This window comes from Streptopelia decaocto (genome assembly GCF_964273445.1).
Source record: "Streptopelia decaocto genome assembly, chromosome: 5".
In the NCBI taxonomy this organism is placed as follows: domain Eukaryota; kingdom Metazoa; phylum Chordata; class Aves; order Columbiformes; family Columbidae; genus Streptopelia; species Streptopelia decaocto.
Genome location: NC_138659.1, coordinates 32,209,578 through 32,222,088, shown reverse-complemented (window position 1 = coordinate 32,222,088; position 12,511 = coordinate 32,209,578).

Here is a 12,511-nt window from a genome sequence, read left to right as displayed (position 1 = left end):
TAGCTGATGCAGAAGGTTTAAAAATAAAATGTTTTACATTAGGTGCACATTTCAGGTTGTCAGGGAAGAAATAGAAAATACAAGCGTTTCATGTACATGAAAGTACACGAATTATTGCTGACAGGAGAGTGTCTGCAGGGTTACATCCTTTCAAACCTGCGTGACAGTTTTGTCTCAGAAACATGAAAGTTATTAGTTTGTATTTTCACTGTATTGTTTTGCATTAACAACAGTCACGAGGAAAGTAAGAAAAATGTTTCTTTATCCATAGATGTACCTGCTGGCGTGAGGTTGGGATGGCAGAAGGATGTCGACACCATCAGGCCTGGTGAAATGGGGATGCTCTGTGTTCAATGTGGTTGGAACAGCAGTTGTGGTTCATTGTCCAGGTCCAGGATAGGGTTGACCAGGTGCACGATTGCCTAGCAGGTACCTCTGAACAGTCTGGATTGCATTATTACATGCCTAATTATCCTTTTTAATATTTTTTTACCCTTTTCTCCACCCAAGTTCCCTGCCCCTAATTCCTTTTTCCCCAGTTTTGCTCCATCTTAACAAATTTTGTATTCCCAATACCTTTACCTAAGTCACCTCAAACTTAAACAGTATTAGTGATGCTGGTACAATTATCTTTGTGAGACTGTTCTCCTCAGAAGATCCTTCTCCAGTTATTTGTGAAGTCTGACCACCTATGACATGATGTCCCATACTCAACCACCACCCCTCTTGGCACATCTGGAGCTTCCCCCATTTTATCTGTCATGTCCAGCATATTTCTCATGTCATGTGTTATTGGGTTTGCAGAGTAAGGTTTTGGTAGTGGACGGTGCTCAGAGCGTTCCTCATGTCTGACAGAGCCAATGCTGGCCAGGGCCAAGATGAACCCCCTGCTGGCCAAGGCTGAGGACATCAGGGACAGTGGTGGACTCATTTAATAAGGGAGAAAAGTTGCTGTTCAACAGCAACTTCAGCTGGTGATAGAAGTAAGAATATGTGAGAGAAACTACTCGGCAGACACCAAGGTCAGTGAAGAAGGATGGGGAGGAGCTGCTCCAGATTCCCCTGTGTGTGCAGCCCACAGTGAGGCAGGTTGTCCCCATGCAGCCCATGAAGGTCCACGGTGGAGCAGATCTCCACCTGCGGCCCATGGAGGACCCCACAGCAGAGCAGGGGGATGCCGGAGGAGACTGCGATCCTGTGGGAAGCTCCTGCTAGAGCAGGATCCTGGTAAGGCCTGTGGAGCCATGGAGAGAGGTTTGCTGGCAGGACTTGTGACCCTATGGCATGGACCCACACTGGAGCAGTTCATGAGGAACTGCAGCCCATGGGGAGCACTCATGTTGGAGAAGTTCCTGGAGAACTGTGTCCCATGGGAGGGACAGAACACGAGGAGTCCTCCCTCCGAGGGGGAAGGAACGGCAGAGATGACGTGTGGTGCACTGACTGTGACCCCCATTCCCCGTCCCACTTCATTTCTGTGGGAGAAGGAGGTAGAGAATCCCAGAGTAAAGCTGGGCATGGGAAGACAGGAGTGGTGGGGGAAGGTGTTCCAAGATATAGGTTTTATTTCTCATTATTCTGCCCTGATTTGATTGTTAATAAAGTAAATTGATTTTCCCCAAATCAAGCCTGTTTGCCCCTGATGGTAATTGCTGGGTGATTTCCCTGTCCTTACCTTGACCCACAAGCCTTTCATTATATTTTCTCTCATAAGGACTTGGATTCTTCCTGAATCATAGAATAATGGAAATATTTAGGTTGGCAAAGGCCTGTAAGATCATTGAGTCCAACTGGAAACATAGCACTGCCAAGTCCTCCACTAAACCTGGTCCTTAAGCGCCATGTTTACACGTCTTTTAAACCCCTCCAGGGATAGCAACTCAACCACTTCTCTTAGAAGGGAAGGCTTGGGGAAATAAATATGTAGAAGTAGAAGTAGAAGTAGAAGTAGAAGTAGAAGTAGAAGTAGAAGTAGAAGTAGAAGTAGAAGTAGAAGTAGAAGTAGAAGTAGAAGTAGAAGTAGAAGTAGAAGTAGAAGTAGAAGTAGAAGTAGAAGTAATGAGAAGGCGAAGAAGTAGAAGTAGAAGTACCTGATGACAGGGAGTAAAGAAGACATATTCAGACTTTCCTCACTGGCATCCAGTGAAAGGGAAATGGACACAAACTGAAAAAAAGGTAATTCCACTTAAACATAAGGATTTTTTTTTATTTTTTTTTTCTGTAAGAGTTATCAAACACTAACACAGGTTGCCCAAAGTGGTTGTGGAATCTCCATCTCTGCAGTTATTCGAAAGCCTGGACACGGTCTTGGGCAACCTGCTCTAGCTGAGCCTGTTTGAGCAGGGGGGTGGGATGAGATGATCTTGAGAGGTGCCATCAAAAATCAACCATTCTGTGATTCTGTGGTGCTAAGAATATTCATAGATGCACAATCTGTGAAACTGTAAATTAAAATTATTCTCTGCTGCTCAGGACCATAGTAACTGATCCTAATAAATTAGTGCTTTTCTAACCGACAGCACAGGAACTGTGTTCAGTGCAGCAGGATGCAGGATCCAGTCACAGGCTGAAATCTGATTGTCTTCCAGGTGTAACGCAGCAGTACTAGAGGTAGCTACTTATATCTGGAACAGTAATAGCACTTCAAACATATTTTATCCACTTTTCATAAAAAGCTCTGTTAGAACTGATTCAAGCTTTTGTTCCAGCAGGTAATATTTCTACTTCAGCCCACAAAGATCTGAGAAACAAAATACAGCATCAATGTCGATCCTTACTGAAATAGTCATGGTATCAATATTATCATATTTCTAACTTGACAGAAGCTACATCTTCTATTCTGTAGACTGTTCCAATTTTTCAAAAAAGTTTCTTCAATTTAGGAGAAATATTTGTGGCAAAGGAGTTGTCAGGAGCTACATTTTTGAAATATCGATGAGAAATCTTCAGCATTTGGACTCTAGCAGTTCTAAGAACTCCCTTTTCCTGAAGGTAACCAGGAGTGTGGAAAGGACAGCTCAATGAAGATGCAGGCGGCTGTGTTCTCCTGGAGGCCTGTCTGAATGCTGACAAAGTCCTTTTCGAATTTCCTTTAAAATGGATTTGGGAAAGGTTTATTAGTTCTTCCTGAAGTGCTTGTAATGACTTTTTCTTCGTTGTTCAGTGTGCACCTGCAGGCTGTTTTGCACACACTATCTGTTCTCATTCTGTGCAATGTGTTCTGACAGTAGATATTGAGGCTCTAATACAAAAAAGTTTAGATGTACTTTGTGATCCTAATCCATGCATAGTTGCTACAGTTGACTTTGATAATTCATTCAGATCAAATTTTACAGAAAAGGTAACTGATGTCCAGTGTTAATATGGCTTTCCTTTGCTCATAATTTTACTTATACCATACTATATAATGATAAGGACTAGGCCCTGGTAGCCTTAAATTATGTGGAATAGCTCCTTAGGCAAAAATTGTCTCTTAGTTTAGTAGTGCTGGGTGGTTTCATAGAATGTATCTACAGAATCCCAGAACCCCAGGCTGGTTGGGGTTTCGGGACCTCTGTAGATCCCCAGTGCACCCCCCTGCTCACGCAGGGTCACAGAGCAGATCACACAGGGGGGTCCAGGCGGTTTGAATGTCTCAGAGAAGGAGACTCCACACCCGCTCTGGGCAGCCTGGGCCAGGCTCTGGCACCTCCCAGCAAACAAGTTTCTGCTTATGTTCAGATGCAGCCTCCTGTGTTTCAGTCTGTGCCCGTTGCCCCTCACCCTGGCGCTGGGCACCACTGAACAGAGTCTGGTCCATCCTCTCACACCCACCCTGAGATATTGATCCATTGATCAGATCCCTCTCAGCTTCTCTTCTCCAGCTCAACAGCCCCAGCTCTCTCAGTGTCTCCTCAGCACAAAGATGCTCCAGACCCCTCAGCATCTTTGTGTCCCTGTGCTGGACTCTCTCCAGTGATTCCTGTAAATAGTGGAAGAGTTACTGTTTGCAATTTCTCATTATCATGACCACCTGGCTACATGTCCTTGATTCCTGCTCTTAAAGTCTTGTCTATCTCATTAGCCCTTTTCCAGACATTTTTTTAGAATGATCAAATAAATTGGGATTGCTCAACACAGATGGAGAATAAAAAGAGGGAACACGGTAAACTTCAAGCATGGTTTCTACAAAAAGAAAAGAAAACATTTATTCTGAATACAGAAATAATGATGAACTAGACTAGATTGCTGTGGTCTTCAGAGTACTCTCTACTGATGTTTAGTTGAAGTGGGAATAATATTTAGTCCGTAAAGTAGTCAATCCTGGAGAAAAAAATAAAAATATTGCCTCTTCCTGTCCCTTCTAGCCTGGTATCTGCTCCCCAGTTTCACCTCACTCTTCACTTCCATGCAGTAGTTTAACTCAAAAACGCCATTATGGATGCCTTTAGCATGACAGTTCATCCGATGGCAGATCCACAGCAGACAAAAAATCGCACTTGTTCGATGATTGCTACAGTACTGGCGCTTCTATTGGAAAGGAAACATTTATGTCCCCTTAGGAATATTTCTGAATAAACGTCCAGTGATACACTATCTAGAGGTCTTGTAAAAAATGTGGATTTTCACTGTCTCCGTTCAGAAACTTGCTGTTTACATAACAGCCTATCACTTAATATAAAGCCAAATGAACATCTTGAATTACGGGTGTTTTCCACCGTTCATTTCATGGAGTTAAAATGTCTGTTTCTCTGGTCTAAAAGTCAAACACCCAGGATAAAGCATCAGAATTAACTGCACAGTTCTGGCAGGATCCAAGTTGGAAATAAAGGTTGCAAGACAGAAAAGCAACCGGACTCCAAACTCGTAAACTGGTGAAACATGTTTTGCTGTATTTATCCAGATTCCTGGAACATTATTTTTAAGACAAGCAGGAGGAAGCATTTTCTTTTTTCTTCTGCAAATAATTTTACTTGCTTATTACACCCTTTCTTCAGCTGGAATAGGATGTGGAGAGCCCCATTACCAGTTTGACAGCTTTGGTCAGATGTTGTTAGCGTCATAATGAAGCATTATCAAAGGACACACTGTGTGTTTTCTTATTTCATTCTATGCAAACGTTATTCATAACAACATTCAGTTTAACAATTTGTTTTCTCTCAACATTTTAGAGCTCTGGTGCTGAGATAGCAGGAGCATTAGCGTGGTCTTTGTTATTTCACCCTACTAGTAACAACATATTGCTCATCAGGGAGCAGGGAACTACTGGCTGACTCTCACTTTGGAACCCAAGTTTTATACATAGTCATGCTGTAAAATAAAATAAATCATTGTCAAATGTTTAAAGAGAAATGAGATCCAGCTTCCTTTGATTTTCAGCCTCCAATTTATTTCTTCCCCTAATCTTCATGCTACTTGAACTTCAATGCAACTGGTTTAGTTGGCTAAGCAAAATTCAGAAGTGAGCTGCTTTTTTAATTCCATTGTGGACCAGTTTTCTAAATCTGAACGTAAACTTGTTTTTAATACATATATGATACACACGGGACTCAATTTGAGCCATCTGTGCCAGTGTTTTAGGCATCGACATCTGTGTTATGAAAATGGATTCTACATTAACAGTAAAGAGCTGGAATGGAAGGAAGGTTGATAAAAAGCTTTCAATACACTTTGTAGACTTTTATATAGCAGGACACAGAGGAAAGCCACCAGATACTTAGGTATGCTTGGGACATAATGTAAAATTAGCAGGTGCTAGGAACAGGATGAAAAGCCAAGAAAAATAAATTAATTTTGAACCATTTTATTCCCAGAGGCACCTGCAAACAAACAAAATGTTGAACTACCATCAATCCAAGCAAACGCAGAGTCGTAACTCACTCAGCTTATTTAATAATACTTGCTGTGGAAACAAGAAGCTTGGGGGAAGGTATTCAAGAGTAGAATACTAGCAGAGGAATGCTGAGTTTTGGGAGTCTAGTTAAACTCTGCCAAAATTTGTAGTGATTTTCCACCGGTCTCATTCTTGAAGGGCTCTACAAATCCCTTCCAGAGAAATTTATCATAAGGCTTAGTTTTCTAAGAATCAGTATTTAACAAATGGAATAATTCTGTCTCAAGAAGTACTTTCTAAACAACCTCCTTATGCAAGGTATAAACAGCAGCCGCCACGAGTCTTCCTCTCAAATACAGCCAAATTATGCAGCCATTTTGAAATACCCCAGATATCAAGGAAAATTTGAGCATTTTCTAAAATAACTAATCTATTGGCTCACAGGTTTTATTCAGGATTGTCTAAACCTGCTAATCAATAATGAACATTGGAAGGGTATGTCCTCTATTTTTTACAATAAATTCAAATAGGATTTTTTTTCTGGTGGGCTGACAGATGATGCTGGACCTGGGAGACAGGGCCACTCTTAACCTCTGCATTGTGTCTGAAGGCAGTTATTTTACTTCGACATGGAGCAGAGTTGTGGGTTAACCCCAGTAGGGACCACACAGCCACTCACTCACTGCAGCCTGTTGCTCGCCCCATGTTACTGTGCTGCAGCTCCTGGCTGGACACAGCACCCGGTTTGTCATGTCCATGGACCTTGTCACCAGGACCCATCTCTGATCTCCCTCTGTGTTCAGGTCCCGTGAGACGGGGCAGTAAGGGCACTGTGGATGCTGGGTCACCCTCAGTTCCCCGTTCGTCCTCTTTTCTGGAGCCTCCCTGCTGCCACCTGATTATAAGATGTACTAATATATAGATCAAATCCATGTCATTTATTCTTTCTGTTATAGCAAAGATTGGTCTTTCCCACTTCCCAGTGCTACAACCCTTTGGTGACCAACAAGTGACTGCAGACATGCTGCTTATGGCCCTGGGGCCTCCTCTATGGTCCTGTGTCTGCACTTTCAAGGATCCTGTCACCCAGTTTTCCCGAAAATAATCCCTACCCGAAAATAAGCCCTAGCATGATTTTTCAGGGGTTTTGAGGATGCTCAAAATATAAGCCCCACTCCAAAAATAAGCCGTACTTACAGTTCATTAAAAAAGTAAATTTGAATAGTGTCCAGGCAGCTATACATGTAAAAAAGCGAGCGTCTTTTGGAGCAAAAATTAATACCGACTGTGTCTTATTTTCACCATGTTCCTCTTCACAGTTTTTTCTACACTAAATAATTATTACTGTTTATTAATTACAAGATACGTAAAGGAATAGGTTCTACACCACACAATTGTACAAAGCTAAATAAAGGTAAAACTGCATACGTAACAGCTACATGGTTATTAGCCAATTACTTTTACAGATAAACGAGCTAAAACAAATCTCTAAGCAGACCAAGGCAAATCCAAACAAAGCCTGACAAGCTCTGAAAACCATGTTTTTATTTTGGGATAAAGCTCGTGGCAAGCCAAAAGCTATGCCAATACTGTATTTACTGGGCTATGAAAGCTGTGCTGTGTTTAGCAAAGTATAAAAAAAGCTACTCCGTGGGAAATTGTGAGGAAAATGCACATACGAGAGTTAAATCAGCCATGGACATATTTCAAGCAAAAGAAATTAAGAAAGTGCAAGCGGATAAGGAAAATCTTCAACCTGAAACCATAAAGAAGAACAGTTACTCCTGTACATGGCACCGGAAAAAAGGCAAATCAGATGAAGCTGAGAGTATCTTAAGAAGATGAAGCAATGTGCCAGCCCTCTTCATAAGAGTATTTAACCGTGAAGATGATCTAAGTAGCGATAGGCTGATCTGAACTGCCGAAAAGACTGCTGAAAAATAATTATCACGAAGCAAATGTGACAAAATATATTATTCTATACGCTTTTTCAACAGATTAATGCAAGAATATAAATATTGTAACTAAATATTAGAATTATAGAGGATGAAACTGCCATTCATCCTAACAGATCAGGAGAAAGGGTAGTGATCAGTTCAAATGTAAGTGTGATTGTGAAGAGACCAGTATTTAATGGTGATTATGGCACTGGTAAAGGAGAAACCTGTAAGACAATCTAAAGTCCTTCTTTACTCAGAAAAGCTTTTCAGTATCTCTGTGATGTTCTTTTGATTTGAACGACAGCTAAATGTATTTTTATGTTTGAAAATATACAAGTAGTCAGGGGTTTTTTAAATTATTTTGATTGAAAAGTGCTTGATAATTACAAATTGTAGAAATTAAAGTAATGGAACCTCTGTGGTCGCCTCTCCTTCCTGCATTGGACTTTCTGGGTTGAACAGAGCAGTACTGAAGCATGAAACACTTCACTGAACACAGTCACATGAAATTCAGCTCTACTGAACACAGAAATGGTTCACTGCATTTCAAAAAGTAATTTGGTCTCATTAAATACAGATCATTTATCTGTCCATCTCAAAGTTCTGCATGGCACCCAGAAGCACAGATTCTAACAAAGTATCTAAATATGTGATCAGTCAACTGTCCATACAAGTCCCGTTTCCAGTATCTTTTACCACGAAAAGTCCCAAAGAAAGAAAAAAGACAGCAATGATATGAATATTTAGTGTATGAATAGCCAAAGTAACACCTAAGAAATTACCTGCCAGAAATAATTAGGACATTGTTTTTAATAACAAGGGATAAGGATAACAGTAAATTCGTCTTACCTGTTCAAATAGGGTCCATTGTAAACCCATCAACGGGTTTAATCAGACAATGAGATGTTCTGTGAAGTCTCCTGTGTTCTGCTCTGCCTTGTAGGAGCACGTTTCAGTAATTGTTTCCACTGCCCTTTGTACCTACTAAATGAATGATGAATAGTTATTAAAAGTAGGGCTGAGTAGGATTATTTATGTGACATATTTCACAAAATACACGTTTAATTAAAAATCAGCAATGCAATTATGAACATCATAAAAGAAATAACAAAAGCAATATTAAGAGTTAATTAGGTGCTTTTTCTCTTAGAAAAGAAGTCAAGATACTTCGTGTGCATACATAAACATTTAATTGAAGATATTTCACTTACTTCTGTTGGTATTAGCAAAAATTTTAATTGAAATGTGTGAGAAAAACAGCTCTCACCGAACATCACTTTTGGGAATTAAGGATGCTTAACCCAAATGAACAGAGCTGGTCTTCTACACTTTGAACTTCCACTAAATTTCACAGAAAAAAACGCCATTTCCAGGGAGCCAACCTGTGCTTGCCCGCACACACTCCGGCCCCCTCCATGAAGAGCTGCCATTTCCTCCGGCCTCCATTTTGGGGTCCCAGTTTGAGGCTGCCACCGTGTTGTCACTGAGGTGGCCATTTCTCCACAATGTTGTGTCCCACATGGTCTTAGAACATCCATTGACTGTCTGGCTGCTCTTCATACTCAGAAAGCACCTCCTTTTCCCAAAAGGGGCCATTTTGTCACAGGCACCACAGCTTTGTTACTATCATGATCTCTGTGATCGTATCCTCTATGAAGTTGTCCTCCAGCCACTCTCTTTTTGCTGTGTGTGACTGCAGTGCGGTAAAATGCGGCAAATTCAACCCCCTTCAGTATCTACAATAATTAGTCTCATCTCACTGAATCTGTAAATGGTCTTGTCAGAAACCACCATTATGGGTGCAAAGGACTGTGCCAGCTGCTGAGGGGAAAGTGAAGGGTATGGCTTCCTTCACAGGCCTGTTGCAACAGGACAAGAGGTGGTGGTTTTAAACTAAAGGAGGGAGATTCAGGCCAGATATGAGGAAGAAATTGTTGCCCTGAGGGTGGTGAGAGCCTGGCCCAGGTTGGCCAGAGAGGTGGTGGATGAACCATCCCTGAGACATCCCAGGCCAGGCTGGATGGGGCCCTGAGCAACCTGAGCTGGTGAAGATGTCCCTGCTCATGGCAGAGGGGGAACTGGATGGGCTTTGAATGTCCCTCCAACCCACATTATTCCATGATTCTATGCCATCCTCCATTTTTTTTGTAGGGAGTTGTGTAGTTTCTGTAAGTGTATATAGACTATCTAAGAACATAAAGGATCCTAAACCAGAAAAGCAGGGAGTTCTTAGCACATTTCTCTGCCCCTTAACCCACATTACTGCAAGTTTTATTCAAAGCATCATGTAATTTCTCTCTAATTAGCATTTCTTCTCTTATACGTGCCCTTTCCATGTAGTGTCTAATAAAAGCTATGATGTGGCTTTTGAAGTGTTAGAAAAATTAAAATTTTGATTTTCTACATGTATTTCCTTACAGTGACATCACTCATCATCTATCTTTACGAGCTAAAGAATAGTTCAGAAGTAGATTTTTACATGATCAATATTTCTCAGATTAACTGCCCTCTAAAATGCAAATCAAAAGTAGTAAAAATATCTTTCAAAATTAAAGCATTCAGACAACTGGAATTGGTGAAGCAATAATTTTAATGAATAATTGTGTTTTCTAACCACAAGACAACACAACTCATTAAGTGGTTTGAGCTCACCAACTCCCCTACTTCCAGTTATCATGAGGAGTATACTTCCAGATTTCTGTGTTTGTTTCTGGTTTGGTTCTTGTTTTTTAAATTCTGCTTAGGTTATACTCTGGGTTTCTTGTCCCATCATAATGATATTGCAACCTGAATATTAAAATAAAACAAAACAAAACAAACAAAAAACCCCTATTTTCCTTATCAAGTTAAACTTCCATCATAAAGACATACCTGTTCAAGTATTTATTCAAAGGTGATAAGCTGCATAAATTTTTGAAAAGCCATTTTCTGCACCAGTTAACATAAATGACACACTGTCAATGCAACAGTGATATTCCTTTCACAAAAATATACATGAGTCATCAGAAGGAAGAACTGATTTCTACAGCTGGATGTACAGACCTGTATGCACCAATTGGTTGACAACAGGGTGACCATGAGTCACCAAAGTGCCCTTGTGGCCAAGAGGCCAACGGTACCTGGGGTGCATGAGGAACAGTGTGAGCAGCAGGTCAGGGAGGTTGTTCCTCCCCCTCTGCTCTGCCCTGGGGAGGCCCCATCTGCAGTTCTGGGTCCAGTTCTGGGCTCCCCAGTTTAGAAGGACAAGGAATCACTGGAGAGAGTCCAGCGCAGGGACACAAAGATGCTGAGGGGTCTGGAGCATCTTTGTGCTGAGGAGACACTGAGAGAGCTGGGGGTGTGAGCTGGAGAAGAGAAGCTGAGAGGGATCTGATCAATGGATCAATAGCTCAGGGTGGGTGTGAGAGGATGGACCAGACTCTGTTCAGTGGTGCCCAACGCCAGGGTGAGGGGCAACGGGCACAGACTGAAACACAGGAGGCTCCATCTGAACATGAGCAGAAACTTGTTTGCTGGGAGGTGCCAGAGCCTGGCCCAGGCTGCCCAGAGCGGGTGTGGAGTCTCCTTCTCTGAGACATTCAAACCGCCTGGACCCCCCTGTGTGATCTGCTCTGTGACCCTGTGTGAGCAGGGGGGTGCACTGGGGATCTGCAGAGGTCCTGAAACCCAACCAGCCTGGGGTTCTGTGTGTGATTCCCAGTGAAAAAATAAAAGCTCTAAACTTGCCAAGGACAATGAAAATTAAGCACTCCCATGTCTGCCAGCAAATGCGGCCTTAATAGGTTGCGTGGTCACCAGTACCTGAGTTATGTGTTGTTTCAGGCAATATTAGGAGAAAAAAATTAAAGCTGCTGAAAAAGTTTTGTTAGCTGAAGATAATAATGATAATATCTCCTTCTTGGGGTCTGGTCCAGGAAGCCCCGAGTTGGAGACATTCTTGAATATTGCCACCATCATTCCCAGGCACAGGCAAGACAACACCGGAAGTACCACCCCCTCTATGGTGGTCATGGTATTATGTGTCATCATACAACCTTCTCTCTCCCTAAGACTCAACATCCCACATTCACCATGTTCTGTTAACAACAACATATCTGGGTCTAAGGGACTCTGTGAGGCCATTTTGGATGCTTGTTGGGGTTGTAAATTTAATTCCCAAAAGTATCTCTTGTCCAATTGCTAAGAACATGTAAGTGCCCTGTTCAGTTTTCTAACACAAATTGATGTCTTTTGAGTGTAACATACGGGATAAAGGAATTTTCAAGAAACAGGGATGTTTTCATGCCAAAGATACAGTCATCAGGTGCTTCGACGCTGTATACTGCCCAGTCAGGTCGTGCCTGAGGCCCTTGCCTTTCTTGGCGATTCCTACCATGGTGGGGTGCTGAAAAGTGAAACATCGTAAATGGACACATGGTAGAAAGACCAACAGAACATCTTATCCCTGCCTGTTCATAAATGTTCCCATGTGAATACACTTTCTGTTGGAACATGCCCATGTGTTCTCCATAGAGGAGGGGACCGAGCAGTGGCACGGGTGTTCCCTCCATCATTGACCCAGCACGTTGTTTCGTCAGCTGAGCTTCAGAATGTTGGTTTCCCGTGTTCACCTTTTTGTGAGGTTATAAGTATCCCACAATGACAGACAACAGTATATACATAATAATCCATCTCTTTGTCACACAATGCAGTGTTATTTCAAAACCCTAAATTTGGATATCCCCAAAAGGTACACATGTCACATCCCTGCCATCTAGAA